Source organism: Triturus cristatus, chromosome 2_2 (genome assembly GCF_964204655.1).
Source record: "Triturus cristatus chromosome 2_2, aTriCri1.1, whole genome shotgun sequence".
Lineage (NCBI taxonomy): Eukaryota > Metazoa > Chordata > Amphibia > Caudata > Salamandridae > Triturus > Triturus cristatus.
Window position 1 is genome coordinate 911,830,723 of NC_140582.1, and position 12,169 is coordinate 911,842,891.

The following is a 12,169-nucleotide window of genomic DNA, read 5'->3' on the forward strand; positions in this document are numbered from 1 at the left end:
GCGACGCGGGGAGCCCTTTGCGGGACTGCTGAGGCCGCCACGAACTTCCTACAAAGATCCCAGGTACTGTGCATTGAAAGTGCCCTCGTACGAACCGTACTTGCCTTTGTACGGTCCGTACCAGCGCTGGCGTCGGGCTACGCTGTTCACGCGTGAAGCGTGAGCTTTGGTACGGGTCGCACCAGCTGTACGGAGCGTCCCAGCGAAGGTACGGTCCATCCCATTAGAAATATATAGACGTTGCCCACATGGGAAGCGTGAGAAACGGCACGACACTTCCAAACAGCGGTACGAAGCGTACCGGAGGCGCTACGAAGTGCACAACACCCCAAAGAAGCCTATGTTAAGTAGAAAAGTGCAATTTTAAGAAGAACTGTGGAATGCCTAAAAGCAATACAAGTAACTGGAACCTCATTTAAGTGAAGAACTGTAGTTTTGAAAGCCTGCATAAAGAAATCTTATATATAAAGAACTTTATTTTTACATAAATACAGCCTTGTGTCTCTGTGTGGTGGGTTGGTGGTTATTGTGTGGGACACCTTGAATGCTTAACCTAATGCCCTCTGGAATCTAGCTCGCGCCACGTTACTTAGAGGGTGAGCAGGGGTTATTTTTAAAGAGGTAATCCTACGCCCTGACTTAGATGAAAAGGGTCCCTGCTTGTCGCAAGTGCATACCTGCGCCAACCAGAGACCCCGGATTCTAACATTGGTGGCAGCGGTGGGATTTACGGATTTGCATTTTTGGTGTCTGCGCAGTGATTACTAGCCATTGCACAGTGAGGACAGTCCAGTAGCTTGAGCCACAGAACTTTTAATTTTAATTTTGCTTGCCAAGAAAGAAGATCCCTTGTGTTTGGAGTCATGCCTGGCCCAAACAGCATTGAGAAATCGCTCTCTGAAACCTCTGAAATCCTAGGAATGGAATGGGAGGTGTTGGACAGGCCACACGAAGGGCTTGCTCCCTCCCCGCACGACAGGGCCCGAGCTCCGGCCCACCAGGCATAACCCACGAAAAGCACCTGTACCCCGTCTCCCGACGGATCTTCTGCCCTCGGACCTCTACTCATCACGGGGCCCAGCCCCACCGGCTCCCCCGGCCGGTTCAAGCCGCCATCTTGGGCCCTGCACCACGAGGCCGCGTGGCCTCGCCCCGACCCTAACCCCGGGCCTGACCGGCCCCGACATCCCGGCACCACCATCCACCCGGGAGGTGAGCGGACCACTTGGCAGGTCAATGGGAGGACGAAGTGTCAAGAGCTCTTCCCCCGCCAGGTGCCGATCGCCTCCAGCTCCCCCAGGCGCTGGCTCCACCCCCTGCTGGGTGTCTGGACACCTTCATCCCGGGCCCTCCGACCTCCAAGTGCGAGGGTCCGGACATCAAAGAGCGCCTGCCCTATAACTGGGGCAACTCCGGAGCAGGAAGGCAGTTGTATCCTGGAGTCGAGAGACACCGAGAGAACTCAGCCTTGACGGACTACTGGCGCTGCCGTAGCCCGCTCTTGTGAACCATCGTCCTGCCTGCTGGCGCTGCCGCGGCCTTCTGCAACCTCCATCCTCGTCGGGACCTGCTGGCGCTGCCGCGGCCCGTTGTAACGACCATCCTCACCGGGACCTGCTGGCGCTGCCGCGGACCGTACATCGACCATCTTTCCGGGACCTGCTGGCGCTGCCGCGGACCGTGTACCGACCATCTCGACCGGGACCTGCTGGCGCTGCCGCGGCCCGTACCAACTAAACCACCAAGCTCGAGGATTGTGAGCTAGTCATCATCTCATCCGAACTACCTGACTGGTAAACAGACTGTCCCGCTCCCCCTTACCCTGCATTGAGAGACTTGAATCGAGGGGACCCCTGAGTCCAGACCTCCTTGTACCATTCAACCGTACCTTAAGAAGTGCTTATAAAGAACACTGAACCCTATCCGTGTGTGGTATCTGTCTGTGGGGGGGGAAGTTACTTGTCTGTACGATCGCTGGAGACGGCTCTCCCCGGAGACCTCTCCTCCTGACCCCGGCCGACCCTCCCGGTCCGTCTACCCTTTCTAACATTGGTGGCCAGCGGCGCGATCCGAATCAACGCGTAATCGTACAGAGAGTAGCTCACCCCACGACAAAAACACGATGTCAGCCAAAGATAGCAGCTCCACCGAGAAATTCCAAATGGATAAGTTAGAAGAATACAACCACCGCGAACTGAGACAATTCTGCATAGAACTTGGCATTGCTACCACCGGCCTGAGTACCAAGGATGATCTAAAGCACGCCCTAGAGTCGTGGACAGAAACTGGGGTCGCCGGACCCTCCGACCAAAGCAGCATCACACCAGAGGGGAACGCCACGGCTCCCGAGGAGCGGGGAACGGGCCTCTCGCAGGAGGAGATCCGAGAAAGAGAAAGAACCAGATTGCACGAGTTGGAAATGGCACGACTCAAGATGGATGGGGAACTCAAGTTAGCTGAACAGAAACTCAACCTCGAGCATATGCGGCTCCGAGAAGAACGAGAAGAAAAGCAGAGACAGAGAGAGCTGGAGGAGAAAAAAATAACGCTCGAGCACGAGCGCCAACTAGCGGAGATAGAACTTCGGAAACAAAATAAAGAACTGGGGGTGCCTGAGCGACCACACACCCCGGGGCCAATCGAGAAAAAAGTCCACATCCCCAAGGATGTTGTCCGCGAGTATGTCCGAGAAGACGACATACAACAGTGGTTTAAAGCCTACGAGATCGCCATGACCTCCCACCGGATCGACCGGAGTGATTGGGGAGCCGGACTTTGGGGGAGGTTTGTCAACGAGGGTCGCGATGCCCTACTGCAGCTCCCAGATCACCAAATGTCGTCCTACGACCACATGAAGGCTGCCCTCCTCACCCGCTACGGCCTCACACCCGAGATGTACCGCCAGAGGTTCAGAGATTGCACCCGGATCCCAGGTACAACTTGGGTAGAATACGTGAACTATTTTAGCCGTGCCTTCGAGGGTTGGATCAAGGGGAGCCATGTCACCACCTACGAACAACTCTTTAACCTTATGGTATGGGAGCACCTGTCGAACAACTGTTTCGTCGAGCTCAGGCAGCACCTCCTCGACAGTAAGCTAACTGACCCCCGGCAGCTCGCCGCTGAAGCTGACCGATGGGATAGCACCCGGGTGGGCCGGAGGGGGCCACACGAACAGAACAGAAGCAACCCAGGCCAGCACCGTCCTCGGGGAGGAGGAGGGGGCCAGGGGCGAGGGAGAGACGCCTTGCCAGCAACACCCGTGGCCAGCACCCCGCCTCCGGCCGGCCGGGGCAACCCCCCGTGGCGTCCTGGGTTCCGAGCCAACGTCACGTGCCACCGATGCCAGCGAGTCGGCCACTACGCCAATGACCCAAGCTGCCCGCAGAACCAAACACCCAAGCCCCGCCAGGTAGCTGCCGCCGCCCTGGGGGAAGAGCAATTACTGGGGGAACCAGAAGAGTATGAGCCGGCCCAGCAAGAGTGGGAACCGGCCGCCATGGTCCTGGCGTGCTTAGGGGGAAGAGACATGGTCCCACGGGCTCCCCTACCCGCTAACACCAGGAAATACGGTCAGTGGGTGACCATTAATGGACAGCGAGCCGAGGCCTTGCGTGACACAGGCGCCAGTGTGACGGCCGTCCGCTGTCACCTGGTGAAGCCCGAGCAGATCCTGCCGAACATTCTCTGCCCCGTCCGCTCGGCAGACAACTCTGAGAGTATGTGTCAAATGGCCTGCGTCCCGTTCGAATGGGGAGGGGTCTCCGGCCTGTTGAAGGTGACGGTCCGGGACGATGCCCCCGTGGACTGCCTCCTGGGGAATGACCTCGAGAGTTCCCCGTGGGCCACCGTTGAGAGAAGAGAGCACCTGGGGATGCTGGGCCTCCCGGACTGGGCCTGCGTAACCACCCGGTCCATGGCCGCCCGTGCCGTCCCCCGATCAGAAGAACCGGAATGGCCAGCACCTCCGCCCCCGGTCGCCCCAGTAGAAGACAACGACGAGGCCAGCCTCCCAGACCCGACGACCGAAGGGGACGCGCAACCCCAGAACCTTCCTGACCTGGCTCAGTGGCGTCAAGAAGGGGGCCCCACCCAAGAACAGTTCCGCCAGGAACAAAAGACCTGTCCCTCCCTCGAGGGACTCCGCCAACAAGCCAGCGCCCAGAACGCAGGGGACTCCACCGGAACTCACTGGGTCTACTGGGATAACGACCTGCTATACAGCGAGCAAAGAATCGCCGAGCTGGGGGCCGGTCGAGTACTGGTGGTACCTCTCCGCTTCAGAGACTTTCTGCTCAACCTGGCCCACGATGTCCCCCTGGCTGGACACCTGGGCCAGGACAAAACGTACAGCCGCCTAGTGACCCAATTTTTCTGGCCGAAAATGAGGAACGACGTCCTGAACCACTGCCGGTCTTGCCCCACCTGCCAAGCCAGCGGGAAGAGTGGTCGGAAGCTGAAAGCCCCTCTGCAACCCTTCCCTGTGGTCACCACCCCGTTCGAGAGGGTGGGGATAGACATTGTGGGGCCTCTGGACCCCCGCACGGCACAAGGACACAGGTTCATCTTAGTACTGGTGGACCATGCCACCCGCTACCCCGAGGCGGTGCCCCTACGGACCGTGACAGCTCCGGTGGTTGGCCGGGCCCTAATGGGGATCTTCTCCCGGGTAGGCTTCCCCCGAGAAGTCGTCAGCGACCGAGGCACGAACTTTATATCCAAATACATGAAGTCCCTCTGGCAACAATGCGGGGTCACCTACAGATTCACGACCCCCTATCACCCCCAAGGGAACGGACTAGTGGAGCGTTTTAACCGCACTCTCAAGGGGATGATTGGGGGATTGGAAGAGCCCCTCCGTCGCCAGTGGGATGTACTACTCCCGTGCCTCCTCTTCGCCTACCGAGAAGTTCCCCAGAAGTCCCTCGGTTTTAGCCCTTTCGAACTCCTGTACGGGCACCCTGTGCGAGGGCCCCTCAGCCTAGTAAAAGAAGGTTGGGAGATGGCCCCCCTAAAGACCCCTCCAGACGTCTTCAAATACCTCCTGGCCCTACGCAATCAGACCCGGCGCTTCAGAGAGATGGCCAAGGCGAACCTCGAGGCCAGCCAGGAGGACATGAAGAGGTGGTATGATCACAATGCCTCCTCCGTTGAGTTCGAGCCTGGACAACAAGTATGGGTGATGTCCCCCACCGAACCATGTGCCTTGCAAGATAAGTGGACGGGGCCCTTCAAAGTGGTCGAGCGCAAAAGCCCCGTCACTTACCTCATCGACCTGGGGACCTCCCGGAACCCCCTTCGGGTCCTCCACACCAACCGACTCAAACCACACTTTGTGCGCTCAGAACTCAGCCTCCTGATGGCTACGGACAGTGGGGCAGAGGAAGACTCCGAACCCCTCCCGGATCTTCTGAAGACTCAGGAGAATGACGGCTCCGTGGACGGGGTCCGGCTCTCTGACGCCCTCACTTCGGAGCAACGCCAGGGCTGCCGGAACCTCCTGCTGCAGTTCGCCACCCTGTTCTCCCTCACCCCCGGGGTCACCCCTTGGTGTTTGCACGACGTGGACACCGGGGACAGTCCCCCTGTCCGACACCGGGCCTACCGCGTACCAGATCGGGTACGGGCCTGCATACAGGAGGAAGTGGCCAAGATGCTCACAATCGGGGTCATCGAGCCCTCGGACAGTCCCTGGGCCAGTCCGGTTGTATTGGTCCCCAAAGCCGCTGCCCCCGGCACCGCACCTGAACTGAGATTCTGCGTCGACTACCGGGGCTTGAACGCTGTCACCCGGACCGACGCTCATCCGATCCCCCGAGCAGACGAGCTGATCGACCGGCTGGGGGCCGCCCGCTACCTCAGTATCTTCGACCTAACAGCGGGCTACTGGCAGATCGGCCTCACACCCAGGGCTCAGGAACGGTCAGCCTTCTCTACCCCCGATGGCCACTACCAATTAAAGGTCATGCCCTTCGGCATGAAGAATGCCCCCGCCACGTTTCAACGCCTCGTGAACCAGGTCTTGGCGGGGCTCGAAGAGTTCAGCGCTGCCTACCTGGACGATATCGCTGTATACAGCCGCCACTGGCCCGACCACCTCCGTCACCTCCAAGAGGTCCTACAGGCCCTCCAGCGGGCCGGCCTCACAATTAAGGCCGGCAAGTGCCAAATTGGCCAAGGGTCTGTGACCTACCTTGGGCACCAAGTGGGAAGCGGGCTGGTGGCCCCGCTACAACTTAAGATTGCTGCCATCCAGTCCTGGCGGCCCCCCGTCACCCAGACCGAGGTCCGAGCCTTCTTGGGGATCACCGGCTACTACCGGCGGTTCGTGAAGGACTACGGCAGCATCGTGGGGCCCCTCACGGGTCTCACGTCCAAGAACCAACCGAAGCGGATTAACTGGACCCCCGATTGTCAAGCGGCCTTCGAGAAGCTGAAGGCCGCTCTATGCACCGCCCCTGTGCTCCAGGCCCCCGATTACAGTCGGGAATTCGTGGTACAGACCGACGCCTCCGACCACGGCATCGGAGCCGTCCTTTCTCAGTTAAACCCCGAAGGTCATGACCAACCGGTGGCCTTCATCAGTCGACGTCTCCTGGCCCGAGAACAGCGCTGGAGCACCATCGAGAGGGAGGCCTTCGCAGTGGTGTGGGCCCTCAAAAAGCTCCGGCCCTATCTCTTCGGTACCCACTTCCGGGTACAAACCGACCATCGACCCCTGCAGTGGCTGATGCAGATGCGGGGGGAGAACCCAAAACTCTTGCGCTGGTCCATTTCCCTGCAGGGAATGGACTTCACTGTGGAGCACCGACCAGGCCAAGACCACGCCAACGCGGATGGCCTGTCCCGCTTTTTCCGCCTCGACGAAGAGAGTCCCCAAGGAGATGGGTGACTCTCCCCGCCTTCAGCTGGGGGGGACGCATGTTGGACAGGCCACACGAAGGGCTTGCTCCCTCCCCGCACGACAGGGCCCGAGCTCCGGCCCACCAGGCATAACCCACGAAAAGCACCTGTACCCCGTCTCCCGACGGATCTTCTGCCCTCGGACCTCTACTCATCACGGGGCCCAGCCCCACCGGCTCCCCCGGCCGGTTCAAGCCGCCATCTTGGGCCCTGCACCACGAGGCTGCGTGGCCTCGCCCCGACCCTAACCCCGGGCCTGACCGGCCCCGACATCCCGGCACCACCATCAACCCCGGAGGTGAGCGGACCACTTGGCAGGTCAATGGGAGGACGAAGTGTCAAGAGCTCTTCCCCCGCCAGGTGCCGATCGCCTCCAGCTCCCCCAGGCGCTGGCTCCACCCCCTGCTGGGTGTCTGGACACCTTCATCCCGGGCCCTCCGACCTCCAAGTGCGAGGGTCCGGACATCAAAGAGCGCCTGCCCTATAACTGGGGCAACTCCGGAGCAGGAAGGCAGTTGTATCCTGGAGTCGAGAGACACCGAGAGAACTCAGCCTTGACGGACTACTGGCGCTGCCGTAGCCCGCTCTTGTGAACCATCGTCCTGCCTGCTGGCGCTGCCGCGGCCTTCTGCAACCTCCATCCTCGTCGGGACCTGCTGGCGCTGCCGCGGCCCGTTGTAACGACCATCCTCACCGGGACCTGCTGGCGCTGCCGCGGACCGTACATCGACCATCTTTCCGGGACCTGCTGGCGCTGCCGCGGACCGTGTACCGACCATCTCGACCGGGACCTGCTGGCGCTGCCGCGGCCCGTACCAACTAAACCACCAAGCTCGAGGATTGTGAGCTAGTCATCATCTCATCCGAACTACCTGACTGGTAAACAGACTGTCCCGCTCCCCCTTACCCTGCATTGAGAGACTTGAATCGAGGGGACCCCTGAGTCCAGACCTCCTTGTACCATTCAACCGTACCTTAAGAAGTGCTTATAAAGAACACTGAACCCTATCCGTGTGTGGTATCTGTCTGTGGGGGGGAAGTCAGTTGTCTGTACGATCCCTGGAGACGGCTCTCCCGGAGACCTCTCCTCCTGACCCCGGCCGACCCTCCCGGTCCGTCTACCCTTTCTAACAGGAGGCATCAAAACTGGACAGCTACAAGAGAACTGAACTCAAGTACTTCTGCAGGAAGCTTAAGGTTCCACATGCAGGATGCAAGAACAAATCAGATCTCTACAAGGCGCTTAAAGCCTGGATTGAATCAAGGGGTGCAACTAAGGAAGTTACACCATTGAAACCAGCGGAAAGCGTTCGCAGTTTTGGCAGAGGCCTGTCGCCAGAGGAGCTGGCAGACAGACAGGCCACCAGGGATCATGAAATACAGTTGGCAGAGCTGGAAGTAAATGGCCAATTGGAGCTAGAGAGCAAGAAGATGGCACTTGAAGAAAGAAGATTGGAGCATGACTTGAGAATGTGGAAACTTGATATGGAGCTCGAGAGGCTGGAGGCCATGAGTGTCTTAGCCCAGCAGCAAGAAAGGTGCGTAGCTCAGAGGTTGAGCTTTTCTGAGTGGGAGGAGGAATCCAGCTCAGATGGTGGCAGCAATATTGAATTTTCTAGTGCTGAGAGAGTAGTACGCACACCCAGAGATGTGGCGCCTGACTTGAAGGAGGGGGTTAACATACACCAGGAGGTTCAAGGGCATGAGGTAGCTCCAGTAGTGCGCAGTATCCCTGAAGGGAATAGGGTAACTGGCGCAGGTGTTCATGGTCCTAGTGGTATGAGGGACACTCTACTGACTCTAGATGAGAGGTGCAGGGAGAGGGGTTCCCCCAAAATTGAAATCCTGGTATGTGAGTGTGAAGACCGCCCAGAAGAGTGTGGGTTGTGTGACAGAGACAGTCAGATACTGTCTTGTCAGTCTCAGGAGAGTGGTGTGGAGTACGTGTGCGAGGCACTGGATGGTGAGGTGAAGGATAGTTTGGTCAACCCTGCTAGGGGGCTGTGTGATCCAATTGTGGAAGAGCATATTGTAAGTCCCTGTTTACCAGAGCTATGCCAACACCTGTTGGAGAGTGAGTTCTCTGACCGCAGGGAGCTCACATTGGAGGCAGACCTTTTGATGGAGTCCAGAGGGTCTGGAAAGGCATTGGGGAGTGATCCCAAGAGGAGTGGTCCAGGTATCTTCAAACCCAGTGTGGTGGAAGTGGCTCAGAGTAGCCCAACTAGGTCCTGTAGTAGTGAGAGGGGTGTAGGGCCTCACGTCCTGTCTTTAAGGGGAAGGAGTGAGAAGGGGTTATGTCCCGGTAGTGCCCGACCTCAGTCTCAGAGCTTGGATGGTTCTTTAAGGGAACACCAGGTGGGGAGCCTAGTCTGTCCTGAGGAGCTGCCCATTGTGCGGGATCCCCTAGTGTCTGGTGAACAGGGAGTGTCTGTAAACAGGCCTCCCTCAGTTCTGGTGTCTGGCAGTACCGCTCCAGTTGGGAGGGTGCAGAGGTCCAGATTGAGGGGTGAGAGGGGGAAAGAGTCCCCAGTGGGAAAACCAGTGGGTCAGGGGCCAGCCAGAAGGGCTGCGGCACCAGTGAATGACCATGGTGACACCACTTCTGTCCTGGGGGATCTTCGTGCACTGTCAGATGGACAGGGGTCGGGAGATCTGCACCAGGCAGACTGTCACACGACACATGAGTTATGTGTCACCCTCAGGAGGGGCATGCGTGCTCCCCGGGAAGTCCTGGTGCGCCAGGCGAGCGTTCAACCGCATGGGTTGGTCCCAGGGTTGGGAAGCCAGGGTCAGGTGTTGTCTGACCTGGAGGATGGGACAACTGTAATCAGTGTCCTGACCCAGGTTGCTTCTAGGGGTACCACTCCAGTTGGGAGTGTGCAGTACTCTGGAAGAAGGTGCAGAGGGAGGGAGTCCTCGCCTCTGACCCCGGTGCAGCCTGAGGGTTTAGACCCTAGGCTGGAGAGCCAGGTTCAGGTGTTGTCTGACCTGGAGGGAGGGACATCTGTAATCAGTGTCCCTACCAGTCTGTCTTCTTGGTGTACCACTCCAGGTGGGAGGGTACAGCCATCTGGAAGGGGGTGCAGAGGGAGGGAGTCCTCGCCTCTACCCCGGCTCAACTGAAGGGTTTAGACCCTAGCTTGGAGGGCCAGGTTCAGGGTGTCCCCCCTGACCTGGACGCCCAGTTGCAGGATAGAACCCCTGAACTGGAGGGCGAATTGCGCAGGACACCTGCCCCAGGTGCCCTGGCAATTCTGGAAGGGGGTACCACTCCAGGTGGGAGGGTACAGAGCCCCAAGGAGGAGGACCGGGTGTGGAAGAGGCCACCCCAGTCTTTGGTCCAGCCGCCCGGAACAGGCCTGGGGCTGGTGGGTCAGTGCCAGGATATCATACCTGACCTGACAGGAGGGAGAATGGACAAAGGGTGCCAAGCACCTGGGGCTACTGCCCCCCACTCCCTGGCGCCACAGAGGTTTGAGAGCCCTGAGAGGCATACGGCCTGGGTCTCATCCCTGACTACTGTCAGTGGCCACTGTAACATTTTGCTGTCTGTCTGTTGGGACACACCTAGGGCCCAGTTAAGGTTAGGTGCTGCCCAGGTGGTGTCCACAGGTGAGGGGAAGGGTTCCCCATGGATTGGCTTGGTGGGCCCTGAAAGTATGGACAGAGGAAGTCCAATAGGTTCAGATTGGTTTAGAACTGGAGTCTGCCCCTGCAGTTGCGGGCCAGGTCCTTGTTCTATCGCCCCAAGCAGGGAAGACCATCACGGTGGTGATTGGTCTACCCTGCGTTTTGGCTGGAAGGGGGTTGTGTTGGACTTGGCCCTTTTTGCAGGGTCATCCCTAAACTTTTTGCCTTCCTCCTGTAGTTTTTTCTGACCTGTTGTTGGCTGTTTTATGACTCTGGGCACCTTACCACTGCTGATCAGTGCTAAGGTGCATATGCTCTCCCTATGGTAAAATGTTGACATTGATTGGTTTCCATGTTTGGCCTATTTGGTTTACTATCAGCCCCTAGTAAAGTGCACCAGGAGTGCCAGGGATTGTAAATACAAATGCTGCTGGTGGGCTTGCAGCGCTGGTTGTGCCACCCACAGAAGTGGCCTAGTAAAATGTGTCTAAGGTCTGCCATTGCAGAACCTGCATGCAGTCTGGTACTGTCATGTTGACTGCGCAAGTGCACCTACTTGCCAGTCCCTAAAACTTCCCTTAACTACATATTAGTGACCCCTATGGTAGGCCCAAGGGCAGGGTGCATTGTAGGCATAAGGTAAGACATGCCCTGATGTGTGTGGCATGTCTTAATAGTGAATTACAGCCATTTTCGTTTTTCACTATTGAAGGCTACCTGCTCTCCATAGGCCAGAATGGGCTGCTGGAATTACTACATGCTGTAATCCCAGTGGACTCAGAGAGCATGGTAGAAAGTCAAGTTTAGTATGCCTGAACTCAGAATAATAAAATACTTAATTTTAGTAAAGTTTATTTTAATATCCTGTGTTTGTAAATACTACTTTTAGAAAGTTAGTATTTACTGACCTGGCCATTTCAGTCCGCCTCTGCTGTGTGTGTGTGCTGCCTAGTTTTAGTGGGGAGCAGGGCTGGGGAATTGCAGGAGACAGGCTGGCTGCCAGTTGGTGGGTAGAGAGATTACACCAGGATGGGTGGGAGGAGTACACCTTGACTCTGAATAGACCTGTGCTCTGCCACCACAATGCCGGCTCCGCCCCCTGTGGAGCGGCTGATGTCTCTGACCTGCTGCTGAAAGGAAAGAGCAGAGTCACCACAACAAAGTGCTCCAAAACCGGACTGAGCCAGGCCCATGCCCCCTGGCGACAAAGAACAAAAGAATTGCTGTATAAAAGAAGGAGCCCTGCTCCTAAGAAATCAGATCCTCTTTGCGCCAAGAAGAAACTCTGCCTGAAGAGAAGGACCTGGGAAAGCTGTATGGAGGAGTACTGTCTCTAAGCCTGAGAGACTGGCCTGTGGTGGGTGCCTTGCTGCTGAAGGAGAGGAGGAAAAGACTGAAAGACTTTGAATTCAACTTGTGCTTTACAAACAATCTCCAAGGGCTTGCGTGTGAACTTGCCCCCTGAACTGCGCCCCAGGAACAGTGGGCGCTACCTTTCCCTGGAAGAAGAGGAAGCTGCTGTGGGTGACCCTGCAATGCTGACCCCAGAGAACCTGTGTGCCCCCATCTCGCCAAGCACCGCAACCTCTGGCTGCCCGGGCTGCTGTGAGCACCGCGACGACCAGCCCGCCTG